The sequence below is a fragment of the Bos indicus genome, chromosome 9 (assembly GCF_029378745.1).
Source record: "Bos indicus isolate NIAB-ARS_2022 breed Sahiwal x Tharparkar chromosome 9, NIAB-ARS_B.indTharparkar_mat_pri_1.0, whole genome shotgun sequence".
Lineage (NCBI taxonomy): Eukaryota > Metazoa > Chordata > Mammalia > Artiodactyla > Bovidae > Bos > Bos indicus.
The window spans coordinates 26,944,976-26,971,350 of record NC_091768.1 but is presented as its reverse complement, the minus strand read 5'-3'; the positions used below and the strand labels follow the sequence as shown (position 1 = coordinate 26,971,350).

General features: G+C 38.2%; 1 protein-coding gene and 1 long non-coding RNA gene across 2 annotated transcripts in view; one reads left to right on the top strand and one right to left on the bottom strand.

The window, feature by feature from the left end:
* Positions 1–19,246, bottom strand: part of LOC109563760 (uncharacterized) — a 109,560-nt gene extending 90,314 nt beyond the window's left edge. Inside the window, exon 1 of the long non-coding RNA XR_002181390.2 lies at positions 18,867–19,246. This is a non-coding gene — a long non-coding RNA (uncharacterized lncRNA). The remainder of the gene's footprint in view (positions 1–18,866) is intronic.
* The window catches only part of NKAIN2 (sodium/potassium transporting ATPase interacting 2), a 1,176,020-nt gene that overhangs the window by 861,880 nt on the left and 287,765 nt on the right, over positions 1–26,375 (top strand). The window lies entirely within an intron of this gene.

The following is a 26,375-nucleotide window of genomic DNA, read 5'->3' as shown; positions in this document are numbered from 1 at the left end:
GTAAAGAAGGAACCACTAGTTTTGCCTATATGGGACTGAATGGACACTGGGTCCACCCAAAGTCTGGCTGAAGGTGAGAAGAGTCAGGAGCCACTGGCCACTCTTTCAAGGAGCTCTGCTCTATGATAGCTGGAACGAGATATTAGGTTGAGTGGCTTTTTAATTTTTTATTTTGATTTATTAATTTAGATTTATTTTTAATTTTCTTTTATTAAAATTTTTAATTTTAGACTTTCTGAAGAATTACAGAAATAGGACAGAGTGCCTATATACCTTCCACCCATCTTCCCCTAATATGTTAATATCTGATAGAACTAGAGTGCGTACATGTTAAGTCGCTTCAGTTGTGTCCTACTCTTTGCAACACTATGGACTGTAGCCCGCCAGGTTCCTCTGTCCATGGGATTCTCCAGACAAGAATACTGGACTGGGTTGCCATGCCGTCCTCCAGGGGATCTTCCCAACCCAGGGATCAAACCCACATCTTCTATGTCCCCAGCATTTCAAGACAGGTTCCTTACCACTAGCACCACCTGTAATAGCACTAGAGAGCATTTATCAAAACCAAAAAGTTACCCTTGGTGCAATACTATTAACTGAAGTACAGAACATATGGAGCGTTCTGATAAATGCCTTTTTCTTTTCCAGGATCAAATCCAGGATCCCACTTTGCATCTAGCTGTCATGCCTCCTTGGTCTCCTCCAATCTGTGACAGGCCCTCAGTCTTCCCCTGCCTTTCATGACCTTGACACTTTTTAGGAGTACAAGATGTATTTTGTAGAATGTCCCTCCTTTGGGGCTTGTCTGATATTTTCTCATGATTAGATTGAGTATATGTATTATTGAAGAGGATACCACAGAGGCCATATGCCCTTCTCAGTGCTTCAAATCAGAGAATGCATTGTGTCAAACTGTATCTCTGGTTATCTGAGCATAACCACACGGCTAAGGTGGTGTCTCCCATGGCTTACCTCTGTAATGTGACTATTTTTCCCTTTGTAATTAGTAAATGTTTGGGGGAAGTTACTTTGACCCATGAAAGAATCCTGTTTCTCAAACTTCTGCTTAGAAATTTTAATTCCATTGGCGAATCTTGCTTGTGGCAGGTATTACTGAAGCATTCCAATGGTACTTTTTATTTTCCTTGTCCATCCTGTATTATTACAAGAAGTTCATTCTTCTCGAGGAAAGTGACATCACTTCTTTCCCCATTTATTTAGGCATCTCAGTATTCAGTTATTTATATCCATATGAGCTCTCGGATATTTATTGTGTTTTCTTTTATTTGTATCTTTTTTTAATTTAATTTTTTTTAACTTTACAATATTGTATTGGTTTTGTATCTTTTTAATTCACTGCTATCATTTATTCTGTTGCTCAGGCTGTTTTAACTTCAGCCATTGAGGGCTTTTTCAGATTGCCTCCTATGACCTGTATATTTGTCCTAATCCTTACTTTTCTTTCCAACAATTCTTTTCTGAGTATGTATGTGTGTACCTGTATGTGTGTACATTTCCTTCTTTACTGGCACCACAAGAAGCTCATCATGTATTTTCACTAATTCAGTCCTGGAGTCAGCCAGCTCTCCATAGAGTCCTGGTTCTTTTGATTGAAGAATGGTATTTAGAAACTCTCATCTGGCCCTAGGCGTGCTCATTGTTACCATAGTTTCAATGCTTCTAGCCTTCTAAAAGGATGACTTTTAAGATGAAAGATTTTAAAAGTTTTTAATATGTATCTTTTTGATCCAAAATCAAGCAAGAAATTGACTATGCAGGAGTGGTAAAACTTTTAGGAACAAAGTCATTGAGAAAGAAATGGTGATAAGCTTCGAAGCATAGGTGGAGGGGTTGGCCTTTGATAGAAACTGGGACACTATCCATTGTAAAAGAATGAAAGAGAAAACATGGGTTCAAACAGATTTTAATTTTGGTAGAAAATAAGAACATTCCCTTTTCTTGGTTAATGATATATTAGGCAAGATCATTAGCTAGCAGTAAAAAAGGAAAGTGAGGGGACATTGAGGAGAGAGGTGTTTGAGAGCATGAAACCTAATATATTCAAGAATTAAAGTAGAATTGCAGAATATCATGGATTGCTGTCTTGGAATTTGTGGTTATGAATAATGTCACAGCATGGCTGTCTTGCAGGCATGGAGTAGGCAGACAAACTTGATTAGTCTAGGTTTTTCCAGGTAGTTGAGAAGGAAGTGGGCAAGGGAAGCGGAAGTGTTTGTAAGTCAGTGTTTCAGGGTTGTAAATAAAGGTGAGCCATGGAACTAAACCAGATAAGAGAATAAAAAGACAAAACGGTATTAGTACTATCAGTCTGTTGTCAAAGGGGGGAACATGGCTTTGTTTATAGCTATGAATTGCATTTACATAATACAGTTAAAGACTTTATAATTGAAATTTGTATCAGGAGCTTTCCTTTGTTTTACAAAGAGAGTCCACAAAGCAATGCTACTACCTGCTCCAAGCTTTTACCTTTGACTTTGTCTGTTGACCTCCTATCTAAGTCTTAGCCTCTGACATTCCTTTTTTTTCTCATCATCCTTCTTTTCTGCCAGATTCCAGTATCTCAAGACTATTTCTTAGGTGAGAACATGATTATTTCCTAAAGAGTTGAAACAAACAAAGAAAAGATACTTCCAAAGTCACAGACATCACACCTAAGTTCTTGCAGGTGAAGGTGATATTCAGTATGGGGGATCACAGGGAGCTTCCACAAGGTCACCAGAATATCAGGTTTGAGAACCATTGACAGCATCACTGCCAATATTCTATCTGAAACCCTCTCCTCTGTCCCAATCAAGGTCATATAAACAAAGCCAGAAAAGTAAAAATAAAACCTTTTCTGTAGGAGACTCCATTAACTGATCTGAAAACAAATTGATGAGAGGATGTGGTTTAATTTTTCACTGGTCAGAGTCATTACTTTGTGAGACATGTTTGGTCACCTTTGATGTGTCAGCTAAATGGCTGTTTCTAAAATTACCTTGACCATTATTCATGAGAGTGTTAGTAATTACTCAGTGGTTAATGAAGTTGGTTTCCAGTTGATGATCGTTAGAAACTGAGCGTGACCCGTTGCACAACAGCATACTGAGCAGAAATCTCAAATATACCCACCCTCTGATAGCTGGTCTCGGTTCTGCCCTGAAAACATTTTTAATAGCTCTGGAAAGAGGAAATTGGCTAAAAGAAACATTTTTTGACATGTAGAAAGTCCAATTTCAGTTATTTGCTAGTGATACTACAGCTATTATTTTCTCTCTCTTCAAACTAAATCCTATACGTACTATAGGTTATACATTAGCTTTATATCTCCCTCTGTCGACCAAACATCAAAGCCCATGAGGGCAGATATTGTTGGTTATGGATTCCTAGAGTCTGGCAAATGCTGGACGCACAGCAGGCCCTTAAATCAGAATGAGTCAGGCAAACACTCTGACAGCCAAAGTTAGAGAAGACAGAGCACTTTAGCCCATGTCCTTTTTAATCTAAGTCAGTTACCAACTCAGACCACTTCTTTCCACACACAGATAAGGTCTACATAGATTCACAGTATTTCAAACACAGGAGAAACATGGAAGTTCATCTAATCTGGCATATTCTTTTATATAAAGGAATATGAAAGTATCCCAAAGGGTTAAATTAATTTCCCGATATTACAGCTAGTGTGGTCAAGGTAGTAAAGCCACTAAGTTGAATATTTATGGGGGGAAAATATTGATGTTCACTTAGTCAACAAAAGGAAAGATGATCTCAGAGGAGATTTTGAAAAAAAAAAAATCACTTATTTCCCAACCTACAGATCAGAACCTAAACATCTTAGTGGTTTACATTCAGGCATAATAATTGGTCTAGAAAGGTATTCATGCAACTAGGAATTCATAACAGTTTTAAAGAAAGGCTGTTTTGGAATTATTATTTGAATAATTTTGTATCTTATTGTCATTTACTTCAAACTTCTCAATTAAAAACTATAATGCAAACAGAAAGATTAAAAAAATCCAATTCACCCCAATGTTCTTCGCAGTACTGTTTATAATAGCCAGGACATGGAAGCAACCTAGATGTCCATCAGCAGACGAATGGATAAGAAAGCTGTGGTACGTATACACAATGAAGTATTACTCAGCCATCAAAAAGAATACATTTGAATCAGTTCTAATGAGGTGGATGAAACTGGAGCCTATTATACAGAGTGAAGTAAGCCAGAAAGAAAAACACCAATACAGTATATTAACACATATATATGGAATTTAGAAAGATAGTAACGATAACCCTGTATGTGAGACAGCAAAAGAGACACAGATGTACAGAACAGTCTTTTGGACTCTGTGGGAGAGGGAGAGGGTGGGATGATTTGGGAGAATGGCATTGAAACATGTATAATATCATATAAGAAATGAATCACCAGTCCAGGTTCGATGCAGGATACAGGATGTTTGGGGCTGGTGCACTGGGATGACCCAGAGGGATGGTACGGGGAGGGAGGTGAGAGGGGGCTTCAGGATGGGGAACACATGTACACCCATGGTGGATTCATGTATGGCAAAACCAATATAATATTGTAAAGTAATTAGCCTCCAATTAAAATAAATAAATTTAAATTTAAAAAATCCAATTCCTTTCCTCCCCTTCAATGAAAGACAAAAACAAAAGCTTTTTTCTGGAATTTTTTTTTTTTAAGGAAACAGGAACATCTGTGTAGCTCCTGGTCCTTTCTTTGTGCTCAAAAATGTTTAATAACAAGTGGAGGAGAAATTTTAAAATCACAATTCCTTTGGCAGAATGCTTTTGAAATTCAGCAGTGACACACTGTTAGGCAGAACCTCAAATGATTTCAGATCTGTTCTCAGAATTTTGGCCAGAATTATGTTAAGAACCCTAAATTATAATGAGAGGGATGGAGCCAACATTTATTGAATTTCTACTATGTGCCAGACACTTAGGGGTTTCGTATACTTTCTCACTTGATCTTCATACAAATCCAGTGAAGTATATATTTGGGAACATTAGCCCCATTATTCCGGAGAAGGCAATGGCAACCCACTCCAGTACTCTTGCGTGGAAAGTCCCATGGACCGAGGAACCTGGTGGGCTGCCGTCTATGGGGTCGCACAGAGTGGAACACGATTCAAGTGACTTGCAGCAGCAGCAGCAGCAGCCCCATTATTCAGCTGCATTTGCATCAGAAGTAATTTGACCAATATCATTATCAGGACTGAATTTTTTTTCAGTTTTATTGGAGTATTGTTTGGTTTACAATGCTGTGTTAGTTTCAGGTGTATAGCAAAGTGTGTCCAACTCCAAAGGTGTTACTTGATAGAAAGTATTTAGATTCAGCTATCATTGTTTTCTGCAGGAGGCTGGCGAGGGAGCATAATTTGAAAGGTACTTCTTAAAACATTATTTCATTAAATCACAAGAAGCCCATCTTCTCTTTATCTCATATGTAATAAATAAACTGGTATTTTTCATGGGGCTGGAATATGCCCTTTTACAACAGGAAAGTGGAAAGATGAGGATTCTCCTTTATGCCAATGACAGAATTTCATTATCATGAACCAGGAGGATCCCGCAAGGCAGTTCAGCTTGGTATATAGCTACAGACAGGAATGCCAAAGAACGTTCAAACTACTTCACAATTGCACTCATCTCACACACCAGCAAAGTAATGCTCAAAATTCTCCAAGCTAGGCTTCAACAGTACATGAACTGAGAACTTTCAGATGTTCAAGCTGGATTTAGAAAAGGTAGAAGAACCAGAGATCGAATTGCCAACATCCATTGGATCATTAAAAAAGAGAATTCCAGAAAAACATCTACTTCTGCATCACTGACTATGCTAAAGCCTTTGACTATGTGGATCACAACAAACCTTTAAAATTCTTAAAGAGATGGGAATACTAAACAACCTTACTTGTCTCCTGAGAAATCTGTATGCAGGTCAAGAAGCAACAGTTAGAACTGGACATGGAAAAACAGACTGGTTCAAAACTGGGAATGGAGTAGGTCAAGGCTATATATCATCACCTTGCTTATTTAACTTATATGCAGAATACATCATGCAAAATGCTGGACTGAATGAAGCACAAGCTGCAATCAAGATTGCCAGAAATATCAATAACCTCAGATATGCAGGTGACACTAAGTGAAAGAGGAGAGTGAAAAAGTTGGCTTTAAACTCAACATTCAAAAAACAAAGATCACAGCATCAGTCCCATCACTTCATTGCAAATAGATGGGGAAACAATGGAAACAGTGACAGACTTTATTTTCTTGGGCTCCAAAATCACTGCAGATGGTGACTGCAGCCATGAAATTAAAAGATGCTTACTTTATTTTCTTGGGCTCCAAATCACTGCAGATGGTGACTGCAGCCATGAAATTAAAAGACGCTTGCTCCTTGGAAGAAAAGCTATGGCAAACCTAGAAAGCATATTAAAAGGCAGAGACATTATTTTACTGACAAAGGTCCATATAGTCAAAGCTATAGTTTTTCCAGTAGTCAAGTATGGATGTGAGAGTTGGACCGTAAAGAAAGCTGAGTGCCAAAGAGTTGATGCTTTTGAACTGTGGTGTTGGAGAAGACTCTTGAGAGTCCCTTGGACTGCAAGGAGATCAAACCCATCAATCCTAAAGGAAATAAGTCTTGAATATTCATTGGAAGGACTGGTGTTGAAGCTGAAGCTCGAATACTTTGGCCACCTGATGCAAAGTACTGAATCATTAGAAAAGACCCTGATGCTGGGAAAGATTGAAAGCAGGAGGAGAAGGGGATGACAAAGGATGAGATGTTGGATGGTATCACCAACTCGATGGACATGAGTTTGAGCAAGCTCTGGGAGTTGGTGATGGACAGGGAAGCCTGGCATGCTGCAGACCATGGGGTCCCAGAGAGTCAGATATGACTGAGCAACTAAACTGACCGACAGACAGAAAAAAAATAGCTCAACTTTAATTATGTCAAAACCTCAAATTACTGTCTGTGCTAAACTTTCTGCAAAACTCCTCTGGTCAGTTCTAAATCACTCTATTCAGCAAGTGTACTCACTGTCTTTCCTGGGGGTACATTTCATCGCTAACTCCTCCTGGCAGGCACACTGCGAATCCACGTGCTGTAAATCAAACATTTCATAGAAGCACTGCTGAAGCTTTTCAGCTACCAGTGTGGGGGACCGTCATCCCAGTGTGAAGCAGCTTTAAGCCAAAAGCATCTCTGTTGTGAGCATGGCTCTTCCCTCAAATGTTTATCTAAGAGCCTGAACCCGATCTAAACTTTCTCCTAGAGCAGGACCGTAGGCTGCCTCCAAGTAGCCTGACTGAGTGTGTCTGCACAGAGGAGCACCAGAATTGAGATTGCCTTGAGTTCTGAGAAAATATTTTATCCACACAACCCAGATGTTGTATCAAAATGGACACTTATGTTTCCCACAGGTGATAACTAGCTTTTCCTCATGAGCCTCACCACAGTGGAAAACAAAGGCATTTAATATTGCTAGTTAATGGCATCTCTTTGGGTCTAAAATAGTTTAAATTTGGTACAATTTTTGTCGAGTCAAGGTTCAACTCAGGACCAGCACTGTTTCCCCCTTCTCCCTCTTCCCGAGATGATTCCTGCACTTCCGGGAGAAGCAGTGGGAAGTTCTCAGCAATACAGGCAGATGAATGGGGAGTCTGATTTTGTGCTCTGTCTGCTGGTCTCATTGGTAAGGTCATTGTGTGGTCCGTCTGCGCATCCTCCAGCCTCTACTGATGAAAATCCCTCAGGCTCATGTAACTGAGCTTAGTCTCTGCCTTCAGGACTTCGGCCATCACCTCTTGTCACCTGTACTCCCTGGGTCTGATTCTTGTTAGGCTCCTTGGGCAGTAAAACCTTCCCACCCAGGATGACTTCTCTTGCGCCAGGCACGTCCTCCACCTGGAATCCCAGCTTCCTTCCAGGGTTAGGGGCTGCAGAGGAACCTCTAGATCGATCATGTGCACTCTGTGCACAAGCTGTTGGTGCAGATTTAAGTATCTCAGGTAGTTGGTCCCTGGATGCCAAACAGAACATGGCAAAAGTCCCCCCGCTTTCAGCTTTCCATTAAGCTTGCTAAACACCTACTGCCTTTGGGTTTGTGGACACTACTGATAGCCCATCTCTCCTAGGTCTTATGATCCCCAGAGGTGAAGTAGGGACCTTATCTTCCTGTACTATGTAACAAGGACTTAACCAAAATTCTACCTCTGATCGGCAGCAAAAGTCTCCTATGTACTCTCTACTCCTGCCACGTAAAAGTCTACATTGCAGCTGCCAAGACCTGGCTCTTAATATAGAAACAGGTGATACAAACAAAAATACAAAATCATATTCTTTCCCTAAATCATGGACTCAGACTATGTATTCCCATGACTCTAGAATTCTCTCTTGTATATCAAACTCTTACTTCTGACGCATTGTTTCCCTTATCATTTCTGTTTCAATTCTTCTAATTTTCCCAAAGTTAAATGAATGATCCTGGTTGAGTAGAAGGCAAATAAGTTATACGATGAAAAATATGTTAGAGTTAGTCACTCAATCATGTTCAATTCTTTGTGACCACATGGACTGCAGCCCACCAGGCTCATCTGTCCATGGAATTCTCCAGGCAAGAATGCTGGAGTGGGTAGCCCCATCCTTTTTTCCAGGGGATCTTTCCAACCCGGGGATCGAGCCCAGGTGTCCTGCATTGCAGGCGGATTCTCTACTATCTAAGCCACCAGGGAAGCCCAAAAAATATACTAAGGTGTTCAAAAATTTAATGTTACACCTTGATAATTCATACAACTTTAACCTGTTCTCCAAATTATAAAGCTATATGGCCCAATCTGCTCTCACTAAAGGAAGGAAACTAAAGAGCAAAAATATCTTCTATTTAGCTCCTGTCAAAACCAAACCAAGAAAATAACTCTTTATCAAAATTAAGTGAAGCTTGTGTTGCCATACCTCAAGCACGAGTTAAGTTAAATCACCAGCCAGTTATATCACATACAGTTTGACCTTTGGAAAGCTGTTTAAATGGTGCCCTTGGCTTTTATCAATAGGAAAGTCATAAAAAATTTCTGCCAATTTTGTTTTATCTATTTTGTCCATTATATTATTGAGTTTGTTATGTGGAAATGTAGAATCTAATAATAGGAAAACATCTATATCTTTTGAGAATTTAGCCTACTTTTACTCTATTTCCTTTTTCTATTAATTAGTCTGTGTATTTTTCTATTTTACTTTTATCCTGACTTGCAGTAAATTCAGAGACCAATAGGATGCTTGATCATTTCCAAATTTTTTTCTTGAGACCTATTAATATACTCCAGTATGTTCTTTTTAGCCACTGTGCACTCTTGAGATATAGATAAGGTATAATTAATGTAAAATTAACCTATACAGGACTCCATGCATTAGGTATTACATGTTTTATAGAGGAGGAAACTTTATGATGTTTCATAGTTGTTTACTAATTTTTATTGGAATATAGTTGCTTTAAAATGTGTTAGTTTCTGTTGTACAGCAAAGTGAATCAGCTATGTCTAAACATATGTCAACTCTTTTTGGAATTTTCTTCCCATTTAGGTCACCACAGAGTACTGAGTAGCGAGTTCCCTGTGCTATACAGTAGCAGTACTGCTGCTGCTGCTAAGTCGCTTCAGTCGTGTCCGACTCTGTGCGACCCCATAGACGGCAGCCCACCAGGCTCCCCCGTCCCTGGGATTCTCCAGGCAAGAACACTGGAGTGGGTTGCCATTTCCTTCTCCAGTGCATGAAAGTGAAAAGTCAAAGTGAAGTCGCTCAGTCGTGTCCGACTCTTGGCGACCCCATGGACTGCAGCCTACCAGGCTCCTCTGTCCATGGGATTTTCCAGGCAAGAGTACTGGAGTGGGGTGCCATTGCCTTCTCCAACAGTAGCAGTACAGTAGGCTCTTATTAGTCATCTATCTTATACATAGTTTGCTAAGGTCCTATCCCTGGTTATTGGTAAGGCTGGGGTGATAAATCCAGTGTCAGTTTCTAAATCAAGTGCTCTTTCCACTCCACCAAGAATGTTTCCATTTTAAAATACACAAAAATCCCCATTTAATCAACCAAACCTTGAATGTTCAATTTGTAATTTTAAAAAGTATATGATCGATAAATGATTTCAAAAGGATGTTGATATGTGTTTTGGAAATTGTTTTTTCTTTACCCTTATTTCAGAGTATCCTTCATGATATAAAACTGTCTTAAAGAATTAATTAATAATTAGCATTGACAAACACCAGATCAAAGATCTGGTCACCATTGCTTCAGGTGCTGATAACCATACACATAATACTGCACAGCAAGATACATAAGAACCGTACGTAACATTTACATAAGCAAATATTGATGGCTTTCCTTGTGCCACTATAGATTGGCTCCAGTAAACCGTGGTGACAACAGTCCCATTATGGAGAAATGTTCCTACTCCTTCACTCATCAAACAATACATAGTGGAAATATGGGCTTAACATCTGAGAATTTAATATCTAGGATACAAAGGAATAGAAATTTTTCTAAAGATGCCTTGCCTTTCCCTAGAAAAATCTCTTTGGGTTATATTTGCTTTAGAGTTCCACACCAAAAAGGCACAGTTTTCCTTTTTCAAGGTAATCTTATGTTCCCAATTATATTTATAGATAAAGGCTTCCTTTTGATTCAAGTAACTGTGCTGATCAAGGAAAACAGAACAAAAGAGAAGTCCCCAAACTGCTATAATTGACTTTTTTAAAACAAATTAGTATGGTCCCTAAAGACAATATGTGCCCTGAGAGGAAAGGAGAATTAAGGAGTACTATCAGTGACTATTTCCCACCTAGGGACTTTCTGCAGGATTCTGTGTAATCTGAGCTTTTTAATGTTTATTTTGCTTCTCTTTAGAGATAATCCTGCTCTATTTGAGGTCAGACATGAAGCATAATTTATGATGCCTGACTGCTTTAAGAAAACTAAAAGCTTCCTACATTATTCTTTAGGTACAACTAGTTTAAAGAAAAGGCTTTCTCACTAGAAAGGCTTTTCCCTTTGTTATTAACAGTGTATCACTTTGACTTAATACTATTAGATTTCTAAAGTGACTCATTCTGGTGAAAAATGAAGGTGCTGTGATTTTAAATTATCAGAAAAATGTGAGTTTAAATATTAGTAATTACCTGAAATTTGCACATGACCTAGTAACCCATGTATTACATGACAGAGAATGCATTGCTTTTTAGATCAAACAAAAAAGACAGTGTATTATGCTTGTGCTTCAAAATCTATTAACCCTTCTTTCCCAGGTGAATATACTCTAAATCTGAACCTTTTTTCTGTGCAGTTTATGATGTTGATGAGGACTAATGAGGGGAAGCAACAGGTGATGGTGCTATTTAAAGATGCTCAGACATATAACTCTCATGTCTTTGCATCAAGTTCATCTTGGTCATTATGTATAGGTATTTCCCATGGTTCCCACAGAGGTACTCAGATCACTGTGGGCATGGAATGTGTAACTGAGATGTAACAGAAGATCCTTGGTTGAATAAGTAAATATAAGCTGAGACTTGTGTCAACATTTACATTTCAAATTGGTAGTCTCACCTCCACCAAAAGATGAGCCCCCCCAGGTTGAAAGGTATCCAATATGCTCCTGTGGAAGAGCAGAGGACAATTACTAATAGCACCAGAAAGAAGGGAGCCACTGGGCCAAAGCGGAAATGCCACTCTGTTGTGCATGTATCCGGTGATGAATGTAAATTTGGATGCTGTAAAGAACAATATTACATAGGAACCCAGAATATTACGTCCATGAATCAAGGTAAACTGGACATGGTCAAGCAGGAGATGGCAAGAATGAACATTAGCACCTTAGGAATCAGTGAACTCAATGGACAGGAATGGGTTAATTTAGTTCAGATGACCATTCTATCTACTACTGTGGGTAAGAATCCCTTAAAAGAAATGGAGTAGCCCTTTGATGTATGGCAAAACCAATACAAATTGTAAAGTAATTAGCCTCTAATTAAAATAAATAAATTAAAATTTTTAAAAAAGAGTCTGAAATGCAGTACTTGGATGCAATTTCAAAAACAACAGAATGATCTCGGTTCATTCCCAAGGCAAACAATTCAGCATCACAGTAATCCAAGTCTATGCCCCAACCAGTAATGCCAAAGATGCTGAAGTTGAATGGCTCTATGAAGACCTATAAGACCTTCTAGAACTAATACGCAAAAAAGATGTCCTTTTCATCATAGGTGATTGGAATGCAAAAGTAGAAAGTCAAGAGATACCTGGAATAACACAAGAGATCACTTTAAATGTGGACATTACCAAAAGGTCAATATCAAAATCAGATTGATTGATTATATTCTTTGCAACTAAGGATGGAGAAGCTCCATGGCGTATGCAGAAACAAGATCTGGAGCTGACTGTGGCCCAGCTTCATCAGCTCCTTATAGCAAAATTCAGGCTTAAAGAAGTGGGGAGAACCACTAGGCCATTCAGGTACAACCTAGATCAAATCCCCTATTATTACACAGTGGATTCAAGGGATTAGATTCAAATATATTCAAGGTATTAGATCTGACAGACAGAGTGCCTGAAGAACTATGGACAGAGGTTCGTAACACTGTACAAGCGGCAATGACCAATCATCTCAAACAATAAGAAATGCAAGAAGGCAAGAATGAACATTAGCATCTTAGGAATCAGTGAACTCAATGGACAGGAATGGGTTAATTTAATACAGATGACCATTCTATCTACTACTGTGGGCAAGAATCCCTTAGAAGAAATGGAGTAGCTCTCACAGTCAACAAAAGAGTCTGAAATGTAGTACTTGGATGCAATCTCAAAAACAACAGAAGGATCTCAGTTCATTTCCAAGGCAAACCATTCAGCATCACAGTAATCCACGTCTGAAGAGGCTTTACAAATAGCTGAGGAAAGAAGAGAAGCAAAAAGCAAGGGGGAAAGGTATACCCAACTAAATGCAGAGCTCCAGAGAACAGCAAGGAGAGACAAAAAAGGCCTTCTTCAATGAACAATGCAAAGAAATAGAGGAAAACAACACAAGGGGAAAAACTAGACATCTCTTCAAGAAAACTGGAGATACCAAAGGGACATTCGATGCAAAGATGGGCACAATAAAGGACAGAAACGGTAAAGACCTAACAGAAGCAGAAGAGATAAAGTAAAGATGGCAGGAATATACAGAAGAATCCTACAGAAATGTCTTAATGATCTGGATAACCACAGTGGTGTGATCACTCACCTAGATATCCTGGAGTGTGAAGTCAAGCAGGCCTTAGGAAGCATTGCTGCCAATAAAGCTAATGGAGGTGATGGAATCCTAGCTCAGCTACTAAAAATCCCCCCCCGCCAAAATGCTGTTAAAATGCTTCGCTAAATATGAGTAAATTTGGAAAACCCAGCAGTGGCCATAGGACTGGAAAAGGCCAATCTTCATCCCATTTCCCAAGAAGAGCAGTACTAAAGAATGTTCAAACTACTGGGCAGTTATGCATATTTCCCATGCTAGTGAAGTTATGCTCAAAACTCTTCAAGCTAGGCTTCAGCAGTACTTGAATCGAGAACTTCCAGATGTACAAGCTGAGCTTAGAAAAGGCAGAGGAACCAGAGATCAAATTGCCAACATTCACTGGACCACAGAGAAAGCAAGGGAATTCCAGAAAAACATCTACTTCTGTTTCGTTGACTATGCCAAAGCCTTTGACTATGTGGATAACAACAAACTGTGGAAAACTCTGCCAGACATGGGAATACCAGAACATCTTTCCTGCCTCTTGAAAAACCTGTATGCAGGTCACAAAACAACAGTTAGAACCTTATATGGAACAACTGACTGTTCAAAATTGACAAAAGAGTATGACAAGGCTGTATACTGTCGCCTTGTTTAACTTATACGCAGAGTACATCACAGGAAATGCTGGGCTGGATGAGTTACAAGCTGGAATCAAGATTGACAGGACAAATATCAGTAACATCAGATATGCAGATGATACCACTCTAATGGCAGAAAGTGAAGAGGAACTAAAGAGCCCCTTGATGAGGGTGAAAGAGTAGTCAGCTGGCTTAAAACTCAATATTAAAAAAACTAAGATCATGGCATCTGCTTCACTTCATGGCAAATAGAAGGGTAAAAATTGGAAGCAGTAACAGATTTTCTTGGGCTCTAAAATCACTGCAGAGAGTGACACAGCCATGAAATTAGAAGATTATTACTTCTTGGAAGGGAAGGAAAGCTATGACAAACCTAGACAGGGTATTAAAAAGCATAGATATCACTTTGCTGACAAAGGTCTATGGTCTTTCCAGTAGTCAAGTACAAATGGAAAAGTTGTACATAAAGAAGCCAGAGTGCCAAGAATTGATGCCTCCAAACTGTGGTGCTGGAGAATGTTCTCGAGAGTCCCTTTGACAGCAAGGCAATCAAACCAGTCAATCCTAAAGGAAATCAATCCTGAATACTTACTGGAAGGACTGATGCAGAAGCTGAAGCTCTAATACTTCGGCCACCTGATGCAAAGATCTGACTCCTCGGAAAAGACCCCGATGCTGGGGAATATCGAAGGCAGAAGGAGAAGAGGATGACAGAGGCATGAGATGGCTGGATGGTATCACCAGTTCAATTGACATGAACTTGGGCAAACTCCAGGAGTTGGTGAGGATTGGGGAGGCCTGGTGCGCTCTAGTCCATGGGGTCACAAAGAGTTGGACATGACTTAAGAGACTGTACAGTAACAATGCTCACCTCCAACAAAAGATACAAACAAAAAAATGTCACCTCCAGACTCTTCTTTCTACTTCAATTTTTTCCCCATTCATTCATCTCCCCTGCCCTTTAAAAAGGTTCTTCTCTTTGTTTTCTAAGTCTCTGTCCTTATCAGGAATTATCAGGAAAGTAATTACCTTGATCGTAATTCATGTTGATGCGGCAACTCATCCAGATACTTGCATTCTTACTCCTTAAAACTCTTTTTGAATAAAAACCCTGGCTCCTCTTCAAGATGCCCTAAGCGGCGGTGGTCCATGGGGTCACAAAGGGTCAGACACGAATAAGCACACACATATAAACGGTGCTGAAAGGGAGGAGAGAACCTTCTGTTTGCGTCAAAAATTGTGCTACAGTGTAGACTTACTAACTGAAAATGAAAGCATGGTTCTGTTTAATCATATGAAGTACTTAATGTGAAACTGGCTCAAAAAGCCAGTAGGTGCCAGGTATGAATTCTTTTCTTTGTTTATTCTCCCTAGCTTAATACATAGTTTCTGGTTGAATAATATTGAGTAGATTTAAATCAGGAAGTATCAGGGTAGGGGGGAGGATGGTTGACTACAGCAACGACTAATACAGATTTATTCTCTGCCTTTATGGAATTTATTTAAAATCTTAAGCAGAAGAGAATAAATAATTGAAAATAAGATGAATGAGATAAAGCAGCAGCAGGTGTCATGAGTGTATATCAGGGCTTCTAACCTAATGCTGACTAGTCACAAATATTGACCCAAATAAGTGACAAGCTAAGAAGTAAGACGACTCTCAGGTATCATGGATCAGTGTTCCATTTGGTGAGAGACCATCTCATGCTGCCTCAACTAACCCCTCCTCAACGTGGTGGCCATGCTGTGACAGTCCTTAGGACTACTTATATATAGGCCAGCTTCCTCTCTATCAGAGCATATGAGAGGTACTTCCTCTCAGAGTGAGGTGGGGTAATGTGATCCTCTCTGTCTGATAAAATGTGAGGATATGTTCAGCTCCAGGCAAAAGCTTTAGTGGTTGGAAAATGTTCTGCCACAACCTTTCTGCCCCCAGTAATGCTTCTGTGGAGTGGGTGCCATGTCTTGAGTCATCTTGGGTTTTGGTGTGAGGAGCCTGTGACGGACAGGAATCAAGAGTGAGATGCACATCTGTGTTTCCTTAAACCACTGAGACAATGAGGTGGTGTGTTACCGCAGCATATCTGCCCACACTTCAGTCTGTGCCATCCCAAGTCATTTAGAACAGCGTCAGCATCCACTCAACGGGGCTGTTAGGTCACAAGTTGAGATTAGTCACTGTGTGTGGTATTACAAATGGAGCATTAATGTTTTTGAGTATTGTATTATTTGTTGACAAGGCAATATGGCATCATAAGTAGAAGCATGAAACCTTTGCCAGACTGAGTTTGAATCCTGAGTCTCATACTCATTAGCTGTGTGGACTTGGTAAACTTATTTAGCTTCTGTGTCTTGGTTTCCTCATATTTAAAATGAATATAATAATGAGGCTACCCCCGTGTGTCTGTTGTAAGGATTAAATGAGAACAGGGCCTGGCACATAGTAATCATGATATAAAGATTGGCTAATACTGTCATAACACTAAATTCTATATGATAAAAAAAAAAATCCCACCTTCAAACTAAGAGGTATGAACTGTAGTGAGTTTTGTTGCTTATCACATTATATCTCAGAGGAAAAATTGGAATAGTCTACTCTGAATAGTGTTCTTTGTTAAAATCAAGACCTGAAAAATGACAAGGAATGAGTATTTCATTTAATTCCAAGACCATTCGAATGATTTCAATGATTGAAAACTTTTACCACAGTAGGACAGAGAAAGTGACTTGGCGGTGTCAGGTACAAACGTATCTAAGAAAGAAGAGAAACTGAAGGGGGGAAAGAAAAAAAAAAAGATCATTTGAATACGTCCACATCCCACATGTGACTCCGCTTCTTGGAAGATGTTACAGAAGCAAGCAGATGATTATGGCGTCAGGCAGGCCCAGCAACTTCCTAGACCCAAGAGTGATAGGAAAGCAAGACTTTCTGGGCAGGTCAGCTACAAGCAGAGGCTAAATTCTCTGTAGTGCCCTCATCAGCCTTGATGTGAGGCACTGTCTTGCTTCGGGGCACAGAGCAACATTGATGCAAGCAGAGTGATTACTGGAAAAAACTCTGGAGCAATGAGACCATGCTCTGGGAGACCTTGGGACCCCAGATGCCTGCAACACAAAACGCCATTTGGGGCCCAAATCTGCAACTGAAATAATCGATTTTAACACGTTTCCTTCAGCAGTTTAGCCAACATATCTATGTAGTGTATATAAATAACCCACAGCCGTTCATCAGCTCTTTCCTGTGACATTTGCAATCTCATGTTTCACGCAGCCAGCTATTATGTTAAACCTGGCCAATTTTGCATTTAGGCAGCATTGTGAAGTGTCATAGCATTTGATAGAATGGCAGGGTTGTAAATTGCAATCTGGTATGTGGGAAAAAAATATTTTAAAAACAAAAAAGGTGTTTTTGTTGTTTAGTTGAGTCTCTCCCTCTCTCTCAGTATCCTTCTCCACATAACAAGATTCAATGAGAAAAAGATCACAGTGGTTAAAATGTACTGTTTTGTATTTTTCTTAATCTCTGACTAGAAAAAGAAAAGTAATAGCTTTACCCTACAAGGTAGAGCAGGTGGGAGACAGTTTAGGGCTAATTTCATTGCATCATTTTAAAAGGAAACAACTCTTATATTCTTTTCTGCTGTAACAGCCCATGTTATTTAAAAAATATCCTGGGTACCTCCTTTGCACTTCAGACTATTAACAGCAAGGAGATGCTTCCATAGCTGTCAGCTTTCTGGATAGCAGCTGACAAATTCATGGCCATGAATTCTTCCTATAATAAGTCAAAGCAATGCACACAGTGCCCTAAATTCAAGGACACAGACTTCAATCTGGGCAGATCTCATATTTTATGACTACACTGTTTTCCTGTCATTATAGAGAAATTCACCATTAAGATTGAAGTATCCTGGATCTGGTGTCTTTTGAGTTTTATGAAAGCTCAGTTCATAGTCATGTAAATGTGCAGTGACTTTTCAAGTTACTTCTGAGAGTCTAATAATCCACGTAAATTCTTTTAAATTTCAGCACTTAGAAATTCACATAATACTGTGGAATGGATGCTGGATATATGCTAAGTCATCAAAAACAGAAATTTACCATTGCAGAAAGAGTAAAAAGATTTTTTTCCTCCATTCTAGTGCCAGTGAGAGACTATCTTATTGGACTAAAAAATGAAGTGCAAATTTGCCAGTACCATCAGACCATCTCAGATCAATGGTCGGTCTCAGCCTGAAATAGAAGAGGCACGCACATGAAACTGATTTTCCCTGATGGTTTAGTTTATTTCAGAGAGAAGAAAACAAATGGGTAGTGTCAAATATGAAAAACTTTGTCTAGATGGAATATTCTCCAGGTTTTTTTGGTGCCAAGACCTTGTGGTTACTGATTACCATATTTAAAACTAAACCCTTTAAAATTTTTATCTATCCATTTATTTTTCTCATTCTTCTTTATTTTTTAATTTTTATTTTGGTTTGAGGTATAGTTCATTTACAGTGCTGTGTTAGTTTCAGGTGTACAGCAAAGTGGTTCAGTTATACAGACACATATATCCATCCCTTTTTAGATTATTTTCCTGTATAGGTTATTACAGACTATTGAGTTGCCTGTTCTATCCACCAGGTCCTTGTTATTTATTTTATGTAAAGCAGTGTATACTTCATCCCAAATGCCTAATTTATCCCCTTCCCCTCCTACTTTTCTACTTTGGTTACCGTAAGTTTGTTTTCTAAGTCTGTGAGTCTGTATCTGTTTTGTAAATAAGTTCTTTTTGTACCATCTTTTTAGATTCCACATGTAAATACTATCCTATATTTGTCTTTTTCTGTCTAACTTCTCTTAGTATGATAATCTCTATGTCTCCATATTGCTTCAAATGACATTATTTCATTCTTTTTTATGGCTAATATTCCATTGTATATATGTATCATACCTTCTTCATCTATTCCTCTGTGCTGCTGCTGCTAAGTCGCTTCAGTCGTGTCCAACTCTGTGCGATCCCATAGATGGCAGCCCACCAGGCTCCCCCGTCCCTGGGATTCTCCAGGCAAGAACACTGGAGTGGGTTGCCATTTCCTTCTCCAATGCATGAAAGTGAAAAGTGAAAGTGACCTCGCTCAGTCGTGTCCTCTCTAGATGAACATTTATGTTGCTATGTCATGGCTACTATAAACAGAGTTGCTATGAACACTGGGGTGCATTATCTTTGTGAAGTATGGCTTTTACTAATACATGCCCAGGAGTGGGATTGCAGAATCATATGGTAGATCTATTTTTAGTTTGTTAAGGAGCTTCCATACTGTTCTCCATAATGGTTGTATCTAATTACATTCCCACTAACAGTGTAGGAGGGTTTCCTTTTCACCACACCATCTCCAGAATTTATTTTGTAGACTTTGTGAGATGGTCATTCTGACTGGTATGAGGTGATATCTCATTGTACTTTTGATTGGCATTTATCTAATAATTAGCAATATGGAGCATCTTTTCATGAGCTTTTGGGCTAGCTGTATATCTTTTTCAGAAAAATGTCTATTTTTTTATCATTTAAAAATTTTTTTAATTGAAAATTATTTATTTTAATTGGAGGCTAATTACTTTACAATATTCTATTGGTTTTGCCATACATCAACATGAATCTGCCATGGGTGTACATGTGTTCCCCATCCTGAACCCCCTCCCACCTCCTTCCCCATACCATCCCTCTGGGTCATCCCAGTGCACCAGCCCCAAGCATCCTGTATCCTGCATCAAACATGGACTGGAGATTCATTTCTTATATAATATTATACATGTTTCAATGCCATTCTCCCAAATCATCCCACCCTGGCCCTCTCCCACAGAGTCCAAAAAACTGTTCTGTACATCTGTGTCTCTTTTGCTGTCTCGCATACAGGGTTATCGTTACCATCTTTCTAAATTCCATATATATGCGTTAGTATACTGTATTGGTATTTTTCTTTCTGGCTTACTTCAATCTGTATAATAGGCTCCAGTTTCATCCACCTCATTAGAATTGATTCAAATGTATTCTTTTTAATGGCTGAGTAATACTCCATTGTGTATATGCACCAAGCTTTCTTATCCATTCGTCTGCTGATAGACATCTAGGTTGCTTCCATGTCCTGGCTATTATAAACAGTGCTGTGATGAACACTGGGGTACACGTGTCTCTTTCCCTTCTGGTTTCCTCAGTGTGGATGCCCAGCAGTGGGATTGCTGGGTCATAAGGCAGTTCTATTTCCAGTTTTTTCAGGGAGCTCCACACTGTTCTCCATAGTGGCTATACTAGTTTGCATTCCTACCAACAGTGTAAGAGGGTTCCGTTTTCTCCACAGCCTCTCCAGCATTTATTGCTTGTAGACTTTTGGATAGCAGCCATTCTGACTGGCGTGAAATGGTACCTCATTGTGGTGTTGATTTGCATTTCTCTGATAATGAGTGATGTTGAGCATCTTTTCATGTGTTTGTTAGCCATCTGTATGTCTTCTTTGGAGAAATGTCTATTTAGTTCTTTGGCCCATTTTTGGATTGGGTCGTTTATTTTTCTGGAATTGAGCTTCAGGAGTTGCTTGTATATTTTTGAGATTAATTCTTTGTCAGTTGCTTCATTTGCTATTATTTTCTCCATTCTGAAGGCTGTCATTTCACCGTGCTTATAGTTTCCTTCATTGTGCAGAAGCTTTTAAGTTTAATTAGGTCCCATTTGTTTATTTTTGCTTTTATTTCCAATATTCTGGGAGGTGGGTCATAGAGGATCCTGCTGTGATGTATGTCGGAGAGTGTTTTGCCTATGTTCTCCTCTAGGAGTTTTATAGTTTCTGGTCTTACGTTTAGATCTTTAATGCATTTTGAGTTTATTTTTGTGTATGGTGTTAGAAAGTGTTCTAGTTTCATTCTTTTACAAGTGGCTGACCAGTTTTCCCAGCACCACTTGTTAAAGAGATTGTCTTTTCTTGATTGTATATTCTTGCCTCCTTTGTCAAAGATAAGGTGTCCATAGATCTCATAACTCATTACTGGACACTTCATTGCACTATTTTTTTTTTTGATTGGGTTTTCTTTTATATATTGAGCTATATTTGCTATTTGCATATTTTGGAGATGAACCCCTTGTCAGCTGCATTATTAAAATTTCCTCACCTTCTATAGGGTATCTTTATTTTGTTTATGGTTTCCTTGCTATGCAAAAGCTTTCAAGTTTAATTAGGTCCCACTTGGCTTTTTTTTTTTTTTTTCCTATTAATCAAGGAGGAAGATACAAAAAATTATTGCTGCAATTTCAAAGAACCTGTGTTTTCCTCTAAGAGTTTTATAGTATCTGGTTTTACATTTAAGTCCTTAATCCATTTTGAGTTAATTTTCACATATGGTTTTAGAGAATGTTCTAATTTAATTTTCTTGCATACAGATATTTTCCATGCACCATTTATTGAAGAGAATATCTTCTCTCTTTTGTATAGTCTTTCCTCCTTTGTCAAAAATTAGGTGACGATGGGTGTCTGGGTTTCTCTCTGTGCTTTCCATCCTGTTTTATTGATCTGTATTTCTATTTTCTGTGCCAATATCATACTGTTTTGATTACTGTAGCTTTTTAATATAGTCTGAAGTCAGGGAACCTGATACCTCTATCTCTAATTTTCTTTCTCAGGATTGCTTTTGCTATTCTAGATCTTTTGTGTTTCCAAACAAATTTTAAATTATTTTGTTCTACTTCTGTGAAAAATACCATTGGTAATTTGACAGGGATTGCACTGAATCTGTAGACTGACTTACCTAGTATAACTAATTTAACAATATTAATTCTTCCAAATCAAGAACATGATATATGTTTCCATCTATGTGTCATCTTCTATCTCTTCAACATCTTATCATTTTCAGAGTACAAGTCTTTTACCTCCTTAGGTAGATTCATTCCTAGGTATTTTTATTTTTGATGCAACAGTAAATGGTATTGTTTCCTTAATTTCCAGTCTGAACTTTCATTGTTAGTATACAAAAATGCAACAGATTTTGATATATTAATTTTGTATCCTGCAAACTTGCAGAATTCATTGATAAGCTCTAGTAGTTTCCTGGTCGTGTCCTTAGAATTTTCTATGTATAATATCATGCCATCTGCACAGTGAGAGTTTTGCTTCTTCTTTTTTTATTTAGATTCCATTTACTTCTTTTTCTTTTCTGACTGCTTGTGGCTAGGACATCTTAAACTATGTTGAATACAAATGGTGAGAGTAGACATCCTTGTACTGTTCTTGATCTTAGAGGAAATGATTTCAGCTCCTTACCTTTGAATAGGATGTTAGCTGTGGGTTTTTCATATGTGGTATTTATTAAGTCAGCTCCCTCTTAGCCCCTATTCTGCAAAATGTTTATTATAAGTTTATGATGAATTGTGTCAAACACTTTTTCTCCATCTATTGAGATTATATGTTTTTCATTCTTCAACTCGTTAATGTGTTGTATCACACTGATTGATTTGTGGATATTGAAAACTTCTTGCATCCCTAGGATAAATCCCACTGGATATCAACCTTTTAATGTATTGTTAGATTTGGTTTACAGCATTTTGCTGAAGATTTTTGTGTCTATCTTCATCAGTGATCTTGACCTGTAATTTTCTTTTTTTCTTGTCATATATTTGTCTGGTTTTTGGTATCAGGGTGATGCTGTTCTCATAGAGTGACTTTGGAAATGTTCTCTCCTGTGCAATTGTTTGGAATAGTTTCAGGAGAACTAGTGTTAAATCTTCTCTAAAGGTTTGATAGACTGCCTGTGAAGTCTTCCGGTCCAGGACTCACAAATTTGATTTCAGTACTTGTGAATGGCCTGTTCATATTATCTCTTTCTTCCTGTTCAGCCTTGGGAGACTAACTTTAAAGAAGTTTTCCCTTTATTCTAGGTTGTTCATTTGATTGGCATATGGTTGCCAATAGTAGTTACTTATGATCCTTGGTAGATCTTTGGTGTCTTTTGTAACTTTCCCTTTTCATTTCTAATTTTATTGTTCAATGTCCATTCCCTTTTTTCTTGATGAGTTGGCTAAAGGTTTATCACTTTTCCTTATCTTTTCAAGGAACCAACACTTAGTTTCATTGGATCTTTTCTATTGTTTTTTCATCTCTATTTTATTTCTGCTCTGAACTTTATGATTCTTTCCTTCTGCTAAGTTTGGGTTTTGTTCTTCTTTTTCTAGTTGCTTTAGGTTTAAGCTTAGGTTGTTTACTTATGACTTTTCTTATTTCCTAAGGTAAAATTATATTTCTACAAACTTCCCCCTTAGAACTGCTTTTGTGACATTACAAAGATTTTGAATCATTGTGCTGTCGTTTTCATATGTCTGGAGGTATTTTTCAGTTTCCTCTTTGATTTCTTCAATGATTCATTGGTTGTTTCATATTATTTAACCTTCGTGTGTGTGTGTGGTTTACAGTTGTTTTTTTTTTTTTTTTTCTTGTACTTGGTTTCTAATCTCATAACACTATATCAGAAAAGATGTTTGATATGACTTCAAATTTCTTAAATTTATCAAGCTTTGCTTTGTGGCCCAGCAAGTAATCTATCCTGGAGTGTGTCCTATGTGTACTTGAAAAGAACGTGTATTCTGCTGCTTTCTGACGTTATACTCTATGGACATCAATTAAGTCCGTCTGGTCTAGTGCATCATTTGAAGCTTGTGTTTTCTTATTGATTTTCTGGATCATCTGTGTCCATTGATGAAGTGGGGTGTTAAAGTTCCCCACAAATAATTGTGTTACTGTCCCTGTCTCCTTTTATGACTATTAGCATTTGCCTTATGTGGTTAGGTGCTCCTGTGCTGGGTACATATATATTTACAATTGTTACATCTTCTTGTATTGATCCATTGATCATTATGTCCTTTGTCTCTTTAACAATCTTCATTTTTAAATCTATTTTTTTCTGATATGCATATTGCTACTCCAGCTTTCTTTTGTTTGATTTCCAGTTTGAAATAACTGGAAAAAGTTATTCCAGTTTGGAATAACTTTTTATATCCCCTCACTTTCAATCTGTATGTGTCCCTAGATCTGAAGTGGGTCTCTTATTGACAGCATAAATACAAATCTTGTCGAGTATCCAGTCAGTCTATGTCTTTTGGTTGGAGCATTTAATCTATTTACATTTAAAGTAATTACGTAAGTTCTCATAGCCATTTTTTTAGTTGCTTAGAGTTTGTTTTTGTAAAACCTTTTCTTTCCTTTCTCTTTTGTTTTCTTCTTTTGTGACTTGATAATAGCTTTAGTAGGGTTTCCACTGATTTTTCATTTTTGTGAGTGTATTTATTGGAGATTTTTGTATTGTGGTTACCATGAGATTCTGATATAGCAGTCTGTATATACAAGGTTTTTTTAAATTGCTGGTCTCTTAATTTCAAATGCATTTAGAATATCCTGCATTTGTACTCGCCACTTCTCACAATTGCTAGTTTAGGTATCATATTTGTGTGTGGATGATTTCCTACTTTTACTGTATGTTTGCCTTTGTTGGTGAGTTTTCCCATTCATAATTTTCTTGTTTCTAGTTGTGGCCTTTTCCACCTAGCATTTGTTGAAGAGCTGGTTTGATGGTGAATTCTTTTTGCTTTTGCTTATCCGTAAGCTTCTGACTTATCCATCAAATGTAACTGAGAACCTTGCTGGGTAGAGTATTCTTGATTGTAGGTTTTTCCCTTCCATCACTTTCAGTATTTCACATAAATTTCTATTTGTACTGTTATGTTTGTGAAAAGTTAGTTATGATTCTTGACCTTGGAGCAGTGCCATCTGTAGGACGTGTCCTGTGTTCCAGCAGTATACTTCCTGCTCATCACCCGGTGGCCAGGGACCAGCTGGTCTCAGGGAAGGTTCTGATCTGTGTTTAGAGACTCAGTTCCACAGATTGTAGGACTGTATTTTTCTTGCTTCGAGTGTCTGCCCCCTGGTGGGTGAGGCTGATCTAGGGGCTTGTGCAGGCTTCCTGATGGTAGAGGTCAGTGACTTTCCACTGTGAGTGGAGTTGGTTCACGGCCCTCTGATGGGCAGGGCCTTGTTAAGGGACACGTTTAGAGGTTGTTGTGGACTTAGGAAGTTTATAAGCACCCTGTCAATGTGCTGGGCTAGGTTCCCACCCTGTTGGTGGTTTGGTCTGAGGCATCCCAACACTTGAGCCTGCAAGCTGTTGGGTGGAGCCAGGTATTAGATACAATGTCCCCAGCAAGATGTCAGCCTTTAGATAAGTACTCCTGTATATGTTTTCCACCAGCAAACATTATCCTCAATGGTGAAAAATTGAAAGCATTTCCTCTAAAGTCAGGAACAAGACAAGGGTGCCCACTTTCACCATTACTATTCAACATAGTTTTGGAAGGTTTGGCCACAGCAATCAGAGCAGAAAAAGAAATAAAAGGAATCCAAATTGGAAAAGAAGAAGTAAAACTCTCACTATTTGCAGATGACATGATCCTCTACATAGAAAACCCTAAAGACTCCACCAGAAAATTACTAGAACTAATCAATGATTATAGTAAAGTTGCAGGATATAAAATCAACACACAGAAATCCCTTGCATTCCTATACACTAATAATGAGAAAACAGAAAGAGAAATTAAGGAAACAATTCCATTCACCATTGCAACGAAAAGAATAAAATACTTAGGAATATATCTACCTAAAGAAACTAAAGACCTATATATAGAAAACTATAAAACACTGGTGAAAGAAATCAAAGAGGACACTAATAGATGGAGAAATATACCATGTTCATGGATTGGAAGAATCAATATAGTGAAAATGAGTATACTACCCAAAGCAATTTATAGATTCAACGCAATCTCTATCAAGCTACCAACAGTATTCTTCACAGAGCTAGAACAAATAATTTCACAATTTGTATGGAAATACAAAAAACCTCGAATAGCCAAAGCAATCTTGAGAAAGAAAAATGGAACTGGAGGAATCAACCTACCTGACTTCAGGCTCTACTACAAAGCCACAGTTATCAAGACAGTATGGTACTGGCACAAAGACAGAAATATAGATCAATGGAACAAAATAGAAAGCCCAGAGATAAATCCACGCACATATGGACACCTTATCTTTGACAAAGGAGGCAAGAATATACAACGTATTAAAGACAATCTCTTTAACAAGTGGTGCTGGGAAATCTGGTCAACCACTTGTAAAAGAATGAAACTAGAACACTTTCTAACACCATATACAAAAATAAACTCAAAATGGATTAAAGATCTCAACATAAGACCAGAAACTATAAAACTCCTAGAGGAGAACATAGGCAAAACACTCTCTGACATACATCACAGCAGGATCCTCTATGACCCACCTCCCAGAATATTGGAAATAAAAGCAAAAATAAACAAATGGGACCTAATTAAACTTAAAAGCTTCTGCACATCAAAGGAAACTATTAGCAAGGTGAAAAGACA